At 39.8% G+C, this 17,438-nt stretch overlaps 1 protein-coding gene across 3 annotated transcripts in view; it reads right to left on the reverse strand.

Moving 5' to 3' along the window:
• Positions 1-17,438, reverse strand: part of AP3S2 (adaptor related protein complex 3 subunit sigma 2) — a 57,966-nt gene that overhangs the window by 35,817 nt on the left and 4,711 nt on the right. The window lies entirely within an intron of this gene.

Raw genomic sequence — 17,438 nt, forward strand, 5'->3', positions numbered from 1 at the left:
TACCGCATAGAAATATTCATCCATCTCCTACAGGTGGGACATTTGAGTGATTTTCCGCTTCTGACGGGGCATAGAGTGACATAAATGGAAATCCTGTTTCTAACCACTTTGGACAATTACTTGACATCATTATCTATTACAGCAGCAATTCTACCCTAGGTACGTCCCCAACAGAAATGCACACGTGTGCCAAAAAACACGTATGCTAATTTCGTAACGGCACTACGTTTTTATCAGAGGCTGAATATTTCCCAGCAAGGATAACATTCTTGAATTAGGGCGTTTTCTATCCAGGTGCTAGGCACTCAGTGAGCCCTTACAATCCAGCAACTCAAGACCTTCAGGTTGGGAAAATCGTATCAAGTAATTTGGCTGAGAATTTCCCCGCTTCCATGTTCCTAATCTTCCTTTTTGGGGCTGCTTCTCCTGAGGTGCTGGACCTCCTTAAGCTCTTATCTGTTCTCTTCTTCCAGTTTTCGCTCAGATCTTTAATTTCTAAGAGATCATTTTGTTCTGTGTTTCTTGTTGATTTTGCAGCCTGTTTTTATTTGTTTGATTTCCCTGTGGCTTCAAGACAGGGGTTTGCTCATTTTACTGTTTTCCTTTCTTTGTATGGGCTCTATTTACTTTACGTTGCCTTTTAGAGTTTGTCGGTTTTAGTCTCTATCTTCCATGTTAGAGGCTTTCCTCAGATCACCGATTACCTTTGTTTTTTTCTTCCTAAGAATAAAAGGCCGATTGGCAGTTCTGCAATCATAGCTACTTGTTGGGGATCCTCCCCTTCATCCACTTAGGCTTTCTTATTCCGTCCCCTTAGATTGATCAGATTTCCCAGAGAAACGTGACAATCTCCAGCCTAAAGGCTGTAAGACTGGCTACCTGAAACTCGGGAGCTGAGTGGCGGGAAAGGGCTAGGAAGTTAGCATACAACATTCACAAGGCACACATTCATTTCACCACCCTGACTTGCGCCAGCAACTCTCTGGTGGCCCCCAAACCGGAAAACTGGAGCTGGGAAAACTCAGGGATCTGACTGTTCTCGGACAGCTTTTCCTGCCCCCTCCACACTACACCCAGCACGATGCTGCCCGCTCTGGGCCGGGTGAGGCGCCCGCAGCGTGTAGCAGTTTGCCCATCAGCTCCTACTGCTGGCCCAGGATGTGGCGTCCTTGGACTTGCCAAGTCAATTACCAAACATCCATATTCTTTGCTCCTTTCGAGAAGTTTCTTGCTAGTGTTTCCTCTCCTGTCCCTGTGTGTGTGTATGTGTATATATATATATATATATATATATATATATATATATATATTTATGTATATATATAGCCTTAGTTTTCAAGGAAAAAAATGAACTTGGAAGCATGGAAGGTCTCAGGAGGACTTAAAAAAAAAAATGAAACAAAATCTCAAGTTCTTAACGGAAAATAAAATGTGAAAATGCTCTGCCAAGATGTTTAGAAAAACAAGGATGATAAGGAATGACTAGTCTTACTAGGTATCAAAATTCACTGCAGGGGCACCTGGGTGGCACAGTCAGTTAATCTTACTTTTGATCTTGACTCAGGTCATAATCTCACAGTTCATGAGTTCAAGCCCCTCGTCGGGCTCTGCACTAATAGTGTGGAGCCTCCTTGGGATTCTGTCTCTCCTTCTCTCTGACCCTCCCCCACTTGTTCTCATTCTCTCTCTCTCTCAAAATAAATAAAATTTAAAAAATTCACTGCAAAACTTTGGTCATTAAAATAGTATAAAACTAAGGTAGAAACAAAAGTATGGATCAATGGGACAGAATATAGGGGCATCTGGGTGGCTCAGTTGGCTAAGTCCCTAACTTTGGCTCAGGTCATGATCTCAGGATTGGAGGGTTCGAGCCCCATATTGGGCTCTGTGTAGACAGCATGGGGCTGGCTTCAGATCTTCGGTCTCCCTCTCTCTCTGTCCCTCACCTGCTCATGCTCGCTCTCTCTCTCTCAAAAATAAACATTTAAAAAATGGGACAGAATATAAAATACTGAAACATATACCAGTGTATAAGAAAATACATCCTTCTCCCCAAGAAGTGGTAAATAATTTTCACTATTGTCAAAGGCATAATCTAGTTTTGGAAATTTGTTAAGAAGCTAAAATTCATACAAAATCTGCTATAAACTAAGATAAAGGTAGATTAAAATGCATCGTATCTATCTCTTAAATAAAGTAACACCTTCTATAAAAAGCAAAGGTGGGCTTTTGACTTAATGCTGAACAATGCTGGCTCTAGAATTCTATCCAATTCTGAACAAAAATGAATTCTCTAACAACAGTTTTCCACTTTCTGTGAACTTCAACAGACCAAGTTCAAAAGCAAATCATGATAAAATCTACCATGGTCTTGAATTCTAAACTCCAAGAATTTCAGACAAGCTGTGCTGTAAAGCCACTGTTGAGAAATCCAGTGAAGCACGGGGACACGTCCTGGGCACTCTGGGTTTTGAAGTTGGAGAAAATTAGAGTGAAAAGTTGATTTTGTGTGTAATATTTTTAGATGCTCTAGGAAGACCAAAACCATGAAAGCCACGGCAGTCTGTGAGTGTCCCTGCCTCCTGCTGTGGCCAGCCTGCCTCCAAGACGAGCTCCCACAACCTGCACCGTGTTCACGCGGCCTCTAGGGGTTGGCGCCACCGAACCCTCTCCCTCTCCCTCTCCCTCTGCCTCTATTACCCATGCGCGCTCCTCTTCCCTGACCTGCAAGGTGTGGGGACCCTTCATCGTGCATGGGGCCTGTCATGTCAAGAATACACAATTTTTGACAAACGCGGTATTTTAAATTGGTGGGGAAAACACGCACTAGTTAACAGTGCCAGGAGACACGGCTGTCCTTCGGGGGAAAATTAAAGGTAGTGACCTGTCTCAGTACAGACATAAGAGTACCTTACAGGTTTTACAGAACTAAATGTAAAAAGCAAACTAAAAAAAGCAATGGCAGGTTCCTTTTGTGCCACTCACGTCTCTCACGGGAGCGGATTTAGTCAGTCTACGGGAAGCTTCTAGGTGGTTGGTATTGTCATAAGTGCTGCCCCAGCAGCCGGGACTCTGGAGTAGGATGCCCAGAACAAAGACAGACCATATTTCTCGGCCGCCGTTTTTATTAAAGAGGGTTAATGACATGAAGATTGGCATATTAGTCGCCTGGGGCTGCCATAACAAAACACCACGGGCTGTGTGGCTTAAAGAGAAATTTATTTTCTCAGCGTTAGAGGCCAGAGTCCCAGATCAAGGTCTGGCAGGACTGGTTCCCGATGAGGGCTCCCCTCCTGGCTCACAAAGAGCCACCGTCTCACTGTGTCTCTGAAGGGACTTTCCTTGGTGCACATGGAAGGTGTCTCTTCCCCTTCTTATAAGAACAATGCCAACTGTTTGGGGTGAGAGCCTCACCCTTATGATCTCATCTAACCATAATGTCTGCAAAAGCACCATTTCTAAATATAGTCACACGGAGGGTTAGGGCCTCAACATATAAACCTGGGGGGGGGGGCACAACTTAGTCCATAACAATGGGGTTCTCACATAGGCTAGTAACATGGAATGAGATCGAATAGTTCCAGGAAAGATATCCCCAGATAAACATCAAAAAAGAGGAGTCAGATGTATCTGTTTCTCCTAGAACCTCAAAATATCATCATTCAAGATCATGATCAAGAGGGAAAGAAAATAAAAGTCAGATAATGTAAGAAGAAAGTGCAGGAGCCAGAGCCGAAGCAAAGGGTAGGCTAACGCATGAAGAAACCGAAGATGCGGCAGACTCGGACAGCAAAATAGTAAGACGTGAAACTAAAAAAAAAAAAAAAAATCCTCATAGATTTGAGGAACATAATGACAAAGACCATTCTTCTTAAAGAGGAAGGGAGTGACTAAATTCATATGAAAATGGTGAGGACAGATACAAATGCAAAGAAAGAAGAAGGTCATCAAGAGGCAGAAGTCACTCAAGATCTAAGGTCATTAAAGGCATCATCATAGAAGTGGGGAGTGGAAATATCTTGATCCAGGAACAGAAAGAGAAGTCAGAGAGGAAGAACCATGATCCGGAAGCAGGGAAGAACACTGCAGATCAGATCTAGCTCCTGCTGAGGACCAAGACACGGGTAGAAGCCGGAGCAGCATAGGAAGAGACATCAAGACAGAAAGAAGAAAACAGAAAAACCAAGAAAAGTCAGCAAAAGTTTAAGCCAGACTCCTAGTGTACGTCTCCTGAGGCAGAAATAGCAGTGGATGCACAAAAAGCTTTAGCCAGAGGACGGAAAAGGCAGAGGTTGGAAATGACAACAGCAGCGAGAAGAGGAAATAGCTAAAAAAACAAAAACAGGAAGTAGCCGCAGTTGCTCAAGATTCTGTTCTCAGTGTTGCTGCCCTGTTGGCAAGGACAGTAAAGCTCCCCTTCATCCACGGCAGGTACGTTCCATGAGCCTGTGGATGCCTGAAACCATGGACAGTAACCAACTCTACATACGCTACGCTTTTTCCCATACACACCTATTTATGATAGTTTGTTGATTAGCCCCTCTAAGAGATTAATAATAATACAGTAGAACAATCAGAATATATTGTAATAAAAGTTATATAAATGTGGTCCCTCTCTCTCTCTCTCTCTCTCTCTCTCTCTCTTATTGTCCTGTATTCACCCTTCTGAGGATGCGAGATGACACAGTGCCTACACAACGTAGGCACCGGGACCAGCGTTCAGCTGCTACTGACCTGACGGTAAGTCAGAAGAAGGATCATCTGCTTCTGGACTGCGGCTGACCCAGGTAAGCGAGACCAGGGAAACGAAGCCGTGCATAAAAGGGGGGCTACCCTGAGTCCTCACACAGCTGTGGCTCAAGTATGAGCCCCAACTAACACTCTGGCAGAGATCAGAATGGCCTTCTCTAGCTATTACAACCTAGCAGTTGTGAATCCAGTGAAACCGACTGAACAAGAGAAAGGAAGACACCTCAGCAAGACAAAAAAGAAGGGACAAATCCCAGCCTACTTAAATATGGAATAAACTGAATTTTGAAAACGAGGACCAAAATGTCAAGCTTAGCAAATTAAGCAATATTAGGAGTAAAGATGAAGCTGGATACAGCTCAGCTGATGAAGAAAACTCCCAAGACTTTAAGCAATGGGAAGGACGGGAGACTCTAGAACACAAGGCTTAGGGGTGCTGCCCACCCCTCACCACTTCCTGCACACTCAAAAATCCATCTATAACGTGACTCCCCCAAAATGTAACTACTAATAGCTACTACCAGGAGCGCCTGGGTGGCTCAGTCGGTTAAGCGTCTGACTTCGGCTCAGTTCGTGATCTCATGGTTCACGGGTTCGAGCCCCGCGTCGGGCTCTGTGCTCTCAGCTCAGAGACTGGAGCCTGCTTCGGATTCTGTGTCTCCTTCTCTCTCTGCCCCATCCCCACCTGCGCTCTGTCTCCCTCTGTCTCAAAAATAAATAAACATTAAAAAATTTTTTTTTTCTAATAGCTGCTACTAGTAGCTGGAAGACTTACCAATAGACAGTCAGCTGACACATGCTTTGTCTGTTATATGAATTATACGCTGCATTGTTATAACAAAGAAAGCTAGAGAAAAAAATGTCATTAAGAAAATCATAAGGGGAGGGGCGCTTGGGTGGCTCAGTCGGTTGGGCATCCGACTTGGGCTCAGGTCACGGACTCACGGTCCGTGAGTTCGAGCCCCACATCAGGCTCTGTGCTGACAGCTCAGAGCCTGAAGCCTGCTTAGGATTCTGTGTCTCCCTCTCGCTCTGTCCCTCCCCCATTTGCACTCTGCCTCTCTCTCTCCCAAAAATAAATGAACATTAAAAAATTTTTTTAAGAAAAAAAAAAAGAAAATCATAAGGGGGCACCTGGGTGGCCCAGCTGGATGAGCATCAGACTCTTGATTTTGGCTCAGGTCATGATCTCACAGTTCATAGGATCGAGCCCTGTGTTGGGCTCCACGCTGAGCGTGGAACCTCCTTGGGATTCTCTCTCTGCTCCTCCTCTGCTCTCACTCTCTCTCTCAAAAAAAAAAAAAAAAAAAATCGTAAGGAAAATACATTTACGGTACTGTACTACATTTATTGAAAAAAAACCCATGTATAAGCAGACCGGCACAGTTTAAGGGTCAACTGTATTTGGAAATCTAGATGTTCAGTATGAAATGGCAAGATCATAAACCCACTCATAAAGAGGAATGGGGCTGAGTTTCACATCTTCAATGCAAGGAATGGATTCAGTTTGAAAAAGATCACACTTTTACAGTGTGAGACTTAACAGGCTTCTTGTTTGGATGTCAGGTCCTTGTTCACCAAAGAGCATTCTAGCTTGCATGGGTATCACATTGATTTTAATTTATTGAAAAATACGATTCTCACTAATAAAAGAATGGCAATTATGTGATGCAATAAGAGGTGATTACAGTGGTAATCATTTTGCAATATGTAAGTGTATCAAATGAATAGACTGTACACCTTAAACTTAATGCTACATGTCAATTATACCTCAATAAAGCTGGGAGGAAGAGAAAAAAACATCAATTTTGGTAAATATCAAATCAGTGATACTGGTGTTAATCTTGTAATCAGGCTAAATCTTCCATTAAACTCAACAGGACAGTAATTTTTAGTTCGTGAATTCTACTTTTCAAATATATAAATGCCGCAGGTGGAATAAAATATCAGACAAGGATTTTCTGTGTCATTTTGTGTATCTTTGTAGCTAACTTTTTACAGTTATTTTCACCTCTTGAAACATGAAAGAAATGTTATGCAGATGTTCTTTAGACAATCTGGCCATTTGCTACAAAATCCAGCACAAATAAGCTGGGTGGTAATAATGATAAAAATGGTTTTCTCAGGAGAATAAATGTTGTTAAAGTGGCCATACTACCCAAAGTAATCTACACATTTAATGCAATCCCTATCAAACACCAATAGCATTTTTCACAGAAGTAGAACAAATAATCCTAAAATTCATATGGAACCACAAAAGATCCCAAATGGCACAGCAATCTTGAGAAAGAAGAAATCCAGAGGTATCACATACAATCTCAGATTTCAAGAAATACTTCAAAGCTATAGCAATCAAACTCTATCATACTGGCACAAAAACAGACACACAGGTCAAGAGAAAATAGAATAGAGAGCCCAGAAATAAACCCATGATTATATGATCACTCAATCTTCAGCAAAGAAGGCAAGAATACACGACGGGAGAAAGTCTCTTCAAGAAATGGCACTGGGAAAACTGGAAGCCACATGCAAAAGAATGAACCTGGACCACTTTCTTACATCATACACAAAAATAAACTCAAAATGGATTAAAGACCTAAATGTGAGACTTGAAACCATAAAAATCTTAGGAGAGCGCACAGGCATTAATTTCTCTGACATCAGTCATAGCAACGTTTTTCTAGAGATGTCTCCTGAGGCAAGGGAAACAAAGGCAAGTTGAACCACTGGCACGACATCACAGTAAAAAGCTCCTGCACAGCACAAGAAATAATCAACAAAATCCAAAGATAACCTACTGAATGGGAGAAGATATTTGCAAACGACATTCAATAAAGGATTAGTATCCAAAAAATATAAGGAATTTACACAACACCAAAAAAACCCACAAATAATTCCATTTAAAAATGGGCAGAAGACATGAACAGACAGTTCTCCAATGAAGACACACAGATGACCAACAGACACATGAAAAGATGCTCAACATCACTCACCATCAAGGAAATGCAAATCAAAACCACACTGAGATATCACCTCACACCTGTCAGAAGAGCTAAAATCAAAACCACAAGAAACAAGTGTTGGTGAGGATGCGGAGAAAAAGGAATCCTTGTGCACCACTGGTGGGAATGCGAAATGGTGCACCCACTGTGGAAGACAGTACGGAGGTTCCTCAAAAAATTGAGAACAGAATTACCATATGACCCAGTAATTCCACTACTATTTACCCAAATAATATTTAAAAAACCTAATTCAGGGGCGCCTGGGTGGCTCAGTCGGTTGAGCATCCGACCTCGGCTCAGGTCATGATCTCACAGCCTGTGAGTTTGAGCCCCGCGTCGGGCTCTGTGCTGACAGCTCAGAGCTTGGAACCTGCTTCAGATTCCGTGTCTCCCTCTCTCTGACCCTCCCCCGTTGATGCTCTGTCCCTCTCTGTCTCAAAAATAAACATTAAAAAAAAAAAAAACTAATTCAAAAAGATACACGTACCTCTCTGTGTTTACTGCAGCATTATTTACAATAACCAAAGCGTGGAAGGAACCAAAGTGTCCACTGATAGATGAATGGATACAATACAGAAGATGTGGTACGTATATACAATGGAATATTATTCAGCCATAAAAAAGAATGAAATCTTGCCATTTGCAACAACACGGACAGATCTAGAGGGTATAATGTGATGTGACATAAGTCAGTTGGAGAAAGACAAATACCGTATGATTTCACTCACTCATGTGGAATTTAAGAAACTAAACAAATGAACAAACAAAAAAAGAAAACAAAAAAGACTCGTAAGTACAGAGAACAAACAGGTGGGTCCCAGAGGGAAGGGGATGGGTGAAATAGGTAAAAGGGACTGAGAGTACACTTAGAGTGACAGGCACTGAGTATGTATAGAATTGTTGAATCACTCTATTGTACACCTGAAACTAATATAACATTGTATGTTAATTATACTGTACAGTCTTTAAAAATGGTTTTAAAAAAAAGAATGGCTAAAGAATAAGAAGAGTTATCTTTATGTGTCATCAATCAAGGGTTTACTGAGTAAAAATACATACACATATATATATATGCACATATATATATATAGAGTGTGTGTGTGTGTATGTATATATCTATGAAGAGAAAATTTAAAAAATGGTTTTCTCAAAAGAAAAAAAAGGAACTGCAATACTGGATAACATTTTTATACCTCGGAGCTATAAGGAAAAACATCAACAAACATAACTAAAGTTAAAAGAACAAAAAGAAAAAAAAGAACAATGGACTAGGAGAAAATATTTGCAATAAATACAATAGAAAAAGGATTTAATATCCATGAAGCTAGGAAAAAAATGCAACACTTACCAATGAATAAAACAAATGGCCATTAGAAAAGCGGACAAGTGATGTGGTCAGATATTTTCAAGTATAAACGATTGGTAAACACTAAAAGACATGCAGCTTCAGCAATACTCAAGAAAGCTTGGGAAGACAATGAATTTCTAGGTTCTCACCTATCAGACTGGCAAACATTTGAGAATATTCTTAACATTGAAAGTTGGTGACATGATGGTGAAACAGGCCTTCTGGGAGAAACCTATCACACTAAAAAGTGCACACCCTTTAATCAAAGCAACAATTCAAATGTTAAGAGCCTACCAAAGAAACTAACACATGGGCATACAGATGAATGTACAAGGGTATGTGCTATTTAAAACAGTGAGAAACTAGGTACTGAATAAAATATTATGACATACCTGTATTACGGAAAAATCCTGCACTACTAAAAAGAATATATGAAATGGATATAGCTGCAAGACTTATCATGAAGTGATAGAAATGCAAGTTACAGAAGCATGTAGTGTGACTATTCTTTATTTTTAAAAGTAAACGTATATGACATGTATATATATGCATGCATTATTACCATTTAAAATTTATTTAGTGCTAGCAGGGGAGGGGCAGAGAGAGAAGGAGAGAGAGAATCCCAAGCAGGCTCTGCATTGTTAGCGCGGAGCCCAAACTAATGAACTGTGACATCACGACCTAAGCTGAAATCGAGACTCTGTCGCGTATCTGCCTGAGACACCCACAGGGGCCCCTGTATATCCATGCATTTAAAGACTTTATAGCGGCTGCCTCTAGGAAGGGGAGTGGTGTTTGAGTGAGGGGGTATGAATGCTAAGGGAAGGACTTCTCCGTTCTCCGTTAATAAACTTGCTGTTTGAATCTTTTATAAAAGAAAGAATATGTTCACGTACTACTTGTATAATTTTAAAAACCCAAAATGAAGTAATATATTTGAAATTCCGGAAATAGGCCTAAATGTATATAGACAGTTAAGTTTAAACAATGGGAGGCCGTATAATTTGGAGAAACTAGATAACGATATGGAAAAAAAGTAACTCGGTTCCGTACCTCAACATATACTGAAATAAATCTTTGTTCTAAAAGGCTTAAAAATGCATATATTTTTTAATTGAAAACAACTGAGATAGGAAGATAAACTCATAACTAGTGAAAAAGTAGAGGAGATAAGCACAGTTTTAGTGGAGAGTGAACAATGTCAATCACAAATTGAGAATTAAAGGGAATGTTGTGTAAGAAATATCTGTGAACATAATGACGTATAAAAGCTTGATATCTTAAAATTTCAGAATAAACCATAAGATATTAGGACTTTCTTTGAAAAAAAAAACTTTAAGATCTGAAAGAATGAAGAAATGGAAAGAAATGCTATTTTTTTTAAAGGTTTTTTTTTTAATTTTTTTTAATGTTTATTTATTTTTGAGACAGAGAGAGACAGAGCATGAATGGGGGAGGGTCAGAGAGAGAGGGAGACACAGAATCTGAAGCAGGCTCCAGGCTCTGAGCCATCAGCCCAGAGCCCGACGCGGGGCTCGAACTCACGGACCGCGAGATGGTGACCTGAGCCGAAGTCGGACGCTCAACCGGCTGAGCCACCCAGGCGCCCCAAGAAATGCTATTTTTAATACATTTCTAAGTACAAACCCAACAGAGACTTATGGGACCTTTACAAATTATTCAAGAATGTATCCAGATGAACAAATGGTCATAAGTATCAGTGAATATATTGAAAGAGAACTGCACCCAAGGGGGATATTGTCTTATTAAGTATATGAACTTATATTAACGACAATAAATAAAACAGGGTGAAACTCATGCAGAAAGAGAAACACAACTTAGTCGAACAAACAATGAGTAAAAACTAAATCTCACTATGTATTATAAAGTTTATTCAACCAATGTTTAGTGAGTGACTACTATGTGCTAGACACCTACCACTCTACTCCGGGGCTACCTTGGTCAATAAGTCACATTCTCGGCTGGCTTACGTTCCGAGTGTGGGAAGAACGAGGCACATGAGCATGATCTTTTCCACCATCATAAGCTCTCTGAAGGAAATGAGCAGGATGGTATGATGGGGGTTACTTCAGATAGGCCGTCATGAAGGTCTCAGGATCTTGGACCGAGTCATGAACGCTAAAGAAGCGAGTCAATGAAGAGCTATAGAGGGAAGGGATTTGGGCAAGAGTGTTCTAGTGGACAGAGCAAGTGCAAAGGCCCTGAAGCAAAACTGCACTTGTGTCTGAGGAACAGAAAGAAGACTGAAATGGCTAGAGTGGTGTGAAGGTGAAAGTGAGTATGATGAGGTCAGACGGAGAAGGACAAAGGAGCCAGATCACGTCAGGCCTTGTAGGCTGACAGGGAGTTTGAATTTTACTCTAAACACATTATACATTAAGGTTTCTTCAACAAAGGGAGGTAAAATGGATAGTTTACATCGAATAATTCAGAAAAAAATGTTAGTTTTAACATAAACTAAAAAATATACAGAGAATTACTTTTGAGAAGAGAAATCATTTGTGGGCTAAGATGAAAGTGATGTCAATTATAATCGTGAGAGGTCATCTAATATAATATGCATCCTGATGCTGGAGTCATTAAAGTGTGAAAAAAATGTGCATCTTAGAACATATGTAATATAATACCATGAACCAGGTTCTAGACTTTACTGGACAAGTGGTTCAATTATGTTATAATAGGTGTATATGAAAAGAACAATGGAAATCTACACATGGAAAAAGTAGGCAGGATGATTAAAAATAAAAATTCAGACATCTGTGAGGCAGCACTCTACCCCAGAGTAGAAATTAAAAATGACACATTTCAATGTTAGAGGTAGGAAGACACATGAACTCAAATACTCCTGGAGACATTATAAATTAATATAGCTTTTCTGTATATCTATCTAGCAACCTGCCTTATAATTAGAAATATTAGTATCTTTGACTCAGGAATTCTGTTTTCTGTCTATTCGGTAAATTGGCCCAACGGTCCGCATAAAGACACGCAGTAGTTTTGTCTGTGTTAATTTAAAAAAAAAAACAAATGGAGACAATCTAATTTCTCTCCTACTCCCCTACGGCCGGATGGGCTAAGGACACTCAAACTGCCCCCACTGAAACGTTCTGCTTTGACTCGGTCCTGGAAAAGCGAGGTAGGTCGGGACACGCTGAGAAACAGAAAACGTGGCCTGGTCGAGTCCTCCTCACCACGTTTCCGCTGGAATATGCCAAAGCCAGGTGCCCCGCCTACGGCGAGCTCTGTTTCTCCAGATGCCCTCACGCGCCTTGCCCTCGGGTGTCCCCAGAAGGAGCTCATGGACATTCCCAGACCGTGACCCAGACACTCTGCTCAGCTGACCTTCTCTCGGAGGCCTGCACGGAGAAGCGGCAAGTGACACCAGCCTCCCTCAGCCGTCTGTGCTTTTGCCACTCAGATTTTCCAAACTAAGACAAACGGCAGTTAGGGAATATACATCACATGGTAAAGCTGTGAAGAGAAGCAAAGGGGTGAGCAACTCAAATGTCAGAGGAAGGATGCCACGGATGAGGGGATGGAAGCGAGGAACTGCACGCACAAGCCTGAGGGCACTAGGAGTGTACTGTTTCTTAATCTGGGTGCGTTTCATCTTACTGGCCTTTTTTAGACTTATCAGCACGGTTAGCGTTATTTTTTTGTATATACGTGTTTCACAATAAAAATAATTTTAGGGTCACCTGAGTGGCTCAGTCGGTTGAGCCTCCAACTTCGGCTCAGGTCATGATCTCACGGTTCGCGGGCTCGAGCCCCGCGTCGGGCTCTGTGCGGACAGCTCGGAGCCTGGAGCCTGCTTCGGATTCTGGGTCTCCCTCTCTCCCTGCCCCTCCCCTGCTTGTGTTCTGTCTCTCTCTCTCTCTCTCTCTCAAAAATAAACATTAAAAAAAAATTTTTTTTCAAATAATTTTAAAAACAATAATCTTACAGGGATTCTGATTGGGTTTTCAGTAAATGGATAATCTGGAAGTAAGGGACATCGTAGTGAGTTTTCTCAACAGGCAAAGGGTGTGTTTAATTCATTTATTTTGCTCTTTTTTCAGATTTTTGGTAGATTTTGAGAGTTTTCTTCATATACCTCTTACACATGTTTTACGTTTATTTCTTGATATCTTATGGACCTTTTTGCTTTTGTTGAGTGGGCCCCTTGAAAGATTTCCTTATTATTGCTAAGGAAAAGCTATTGATTTTTATATGTTAAACTTGTCCCCATAATGAACTCTATTAATAGCTCTAATGGTTTACCAGTTGATTGTTTCAGATTTCCTAGGTAGGTAATAATTTCATCTGTAATCATTATATATTCTGAAGCCCAGTAAAGCCAATCCCCAATTGCTGATCTTTTTCCCTCAAAACGTACTTTCACATTGCTTGGCCATTCATTTTTCCTGATAAATTTTCCCTTCACCAAAAGTTCTGTAAGATTTTCTGATGCAATTACACTTGGTTTCCCATTTAATTTATTGATTACTATTATTACCTTTGCTTGACTTTTCCCAACAAGCAGAGGACTTGTAGCTCCATTTATTTTAAGTATTCTTTTATGTCTTTCCTTTAATATTTTATAATTTTATTGGAATTAATGTTAAGTATTCCACACTAAATTAATTTCTAAACACTCAATATCCTTTATCACTATTGTGAGGGTTTTGTTTTTTTTTTGAAATTAAGGTTTTTTCTACCTGTTTTCACAGAAAAAAAACTTCAATTTTGATGAATTTATCTCATATTCTGCCATTTTGCCCACATCATTCATTACTTGGTATAATTTTTGCTGGTTTTTTTTTTTTTTTTTAAAGGTTTTCTAGGTATATAATCGGGCCATGTTATAGTGACAACTCATCTCTCTTTCTTCCTTTACCATGTTACTTGTTCATTTCCTTTTTTATAACTCATTACAAATGTTTGTTCAAATTAAAGTAAATAGTAAGAGATATCCTTGTTTTCATGAATGCCTATAGATTTCTCTCCTGAGAAAACACTGGTCCTTGGTTTTAAAACTAAAATTTGCTGGGGTGCTTGGCTGCCTCAGTTGGTACAGCGCATGACTCTTGATCTTGAGATAAGTTCAAGCCCTACACTGAGTGCAGAGTTTACTTTATTAAATGAATGAATGAATAAATAAATAAATAATAAACAAATAAACAAATAAATAAATAAATAAATAAAATCTTGGGGCGCCTGGGTGGCTCAGTTGGTTAAGCGTCCGACGTCGGCTCAGGTCATGATCTCAGTTTGTGAGTTCAAGCCCCACATCAGGCTCGGTGCTGACAGCTCAGAGCCTGGAGCCTGCTTTGGATTCTGTCTCCTGCTCTCTCTGCTCTTCCCCACTTGTGCTCTGTCTCTCAAAAATAAACGTAAACAATAAAATAAAAACAAATTAATTAATAAAATAAAATAAATTAATAAAACCTTGGAAAAAAACCCTAAAATTTGCTTCTTCTAGAAAAATAAACTAGGTACTGGAGAAAAGAAGAAAAATACTTTTCACTATATATTCTTGGTTCACCTTTTGAATCCTGAACCATCTAAATGTGGTTTATTTCCCCAACAACAAATAGTTTATGGTAAATAAATAAACATGCACTACATAATCAAATAAAAATGTTTCTTATTTCAATTCAAGAGCATTCTGGTGGGGCGCCTGGGTGGCTCAGTCGGTTGAGCGTCCGACTTTGGCTCAGGTCATGATCTCACGGTCCGTGAGTTTGAGCCCCGGCTCAATGCTGAGTCGGGCTCCATGCTGACAGCTCGGAGCCCGGAGCCTGTTTCAGATTCTGTGTCTCCCTCTCTCTCTGACCCTCCCCTGCTCATGCTCTGTCTCTTTCTGTCTCAAAAATAAATAAACCTTAAAAAAAAAATTTTTTTTTTAAATAAAAAAAAGAGCATTTCGGGAATATAATTTGGATAATCATTTCTCTCGGCATCTACTGATGCAACTCTATCAGTCTCCACTATTTTTCTTACTGCTGTAACAGACCCTAAGAACTAGTATACTGTAAATCAACACACACACACACACAAGCCAAAACATAAAACAAGAACCCTAGAGCCAACCAAGATTTAAGGCCACAATGCTTTTTTTTTTTAATGTTTATTTATTTTTGAGAGACAGAATGTGAGTGGGGAGGGGCAGAGAGAGAGCGAGACACAGAATTGGAGGCAGGGTCCAGGCTCCGAGCTGTCAGAACATAGCCCCACGTGGGGCTCAAACTCACAAGCTGTGAGATCATGACCTTAGCTCAAGTTGGACGCTCAACTGAGCCACCCAGGCACCCCAAGGCCACAATGCTTGTTAATGGGACAGAAAGAAACAAAAACCAGGTCTGGTGACTCCTTGCTACAAGTGATTATTGGCTAAGATTTTCTTTAGTAATTTTGTACCAAAACTAATATGCAATATTACTCAAAATATTTTTTTGCAAGGCTTTTGGATTACAAACCAATTACACTGTAAAATCGCTTAAGTAGTATGTTTTTATTCTCGGTTTAAGAAATACCTTTTACAAGATAGAGGTTTTATTATACTTCAACATTTAAAAAGAATTCTACCGAATCTATTAGGGAGACAGTTTTGTTTTTGTTTTACTTTTAAATGTTTACTTATTGAGAGAGAGACAGAAGCAGAGCATGAGCAGGGGAGGGGCAGACAGAGAGGAAGACAAACACTCTGAAGCAGGCTCCAGACTCTGAGCTGTCCACACACAGCCTAATGCGGGCCTCGAACCCACGAACCATGAGATCATGACCTGAGCTGAAGCTGGATGCTTAACCAACTGAGCCACCCAGGTGCCCCATACTTTTTAAAGTTTATTTATTTTGAGAGAGTAAGTGATTGCACGCGCACGCAAGCGGGTAGGGGCAGAGAGACAGAGAGAGACAGAATCCCAAGCAGGCTTTGCACTGTCAGTGCGGAGCTCAACTCAGGGCTCGAATCCACAAACCACAAGACCATGACCTGAGCTGAAACCAAGAGTCGGCCACTTAACTGACTGAGCCACCCAGCCGTCCCAGGAGTCAGTTCTTTTTTACACCTTTCTTATTTCATCCTGATGCTGGATTAAGAGCCTTGTTGTTGATCTCATTTGGTATTCATGTTCTGACGTCAGCTATTTCAAATACATTAGTAATACAACTATGCAGGTCATCCTCTAAAAACGTTGTTTTCTGACTTTTATCCTCAATATATTAGGCCAACTATTTGTTGATTTTATTGTCTTTTCAAAGATCAAACCTATCATTTTCCTTTAGTTCCTATTATTTTCACCCTTTTACTTATCTTCCCAAATCCAGTGCACACTATTTAATAAATGTCCATTACCTTATAAAGTTAATTTCTTTTTCTTGCTAATATAGATATTGAAGTACATCTCAATTTTTAAAATATATTATCACATATTTCCTTTTTATTCTAACACACTTATATGTACATTTCTATCGCATTCTACAGTTTAAAACACTATAAAATACATCGTCATAATTGAATCCTACAACCTGGTATTTCTACATTCAGATGGTAGGTCTGTGACTCAAATGCAGGTTCTATGATTCTAGATCTGGAGTTCTTTCTATTATACCACACTGACTCAATGTCCAATCTGACTCAGGTATTTTAAGAAAGGTTTTAAAATTATCTGAGGGATTAGTCTTTTTTAGGTTATTTATACTGTTATGTACGACAAGTGAATAAAATGTATGCACTCTTAAATTAATCACCTTAAATCATTTTCTGAATGTAAAGTTTGTATTTTTATAGCTAGAGAGTTTACTTTTCTGTTAGTTAGGTTTTAATGCAAGCTTCTACTTCAGTGCCTTCTACTTAAGTAACTTATTCGAGTCACTTAAAGGAAGCCTGCCTAAAATTTCACCTATAAAATGATGGAATTAGGGGCGCCTGGCTGGCTCAGTCAGTAGAGCATAAGACTCTTAATCTCAGGGCTGTGAATTCGAGCCCCACATTGGGTGCAGGATTACTTTAAAAAAAAAAAAAAATCTAAAATGATGAAATTATACTAAATTAATGGTTCTCAAGCTAGGGTCCCTAGGCATCTCAGTTTCCATGAAGATAATGAAAAAGGATCTGTAAGCCATTTCTAACTTTTAAAAAGCCTAAAAAAATCATGTTGATCTATGTTAAGATTGCACAGACTAACTAAAACATCAAGCCTCTTTGTCTTAGGCTACAATTACAAGTGAAAATAAAATGTATGAATTCTTAAATATCATTTGGTTTGATAGCTGAAGAAAATTTCTAAACATAGTGTGCTACTATAATTTATAATAAGAAAATATTTGGTATTCAT

Source organism: Panthera uncia (assembly GCF_023721935.1).
Source record: "Panthera uncia isolate 11264 chromosome B3 unlocalized genomic scaffold, Puncia_PCG_1.0 HiC_scaffold_2, whole genome shotgun sequence".
NCBI classification, from domain to species: domain Eukaryota; kingdom Metazoa; phylum Chordata; class Mammalia; order Carnivora; family Felidae; genus Panthera; species Panthera uncia.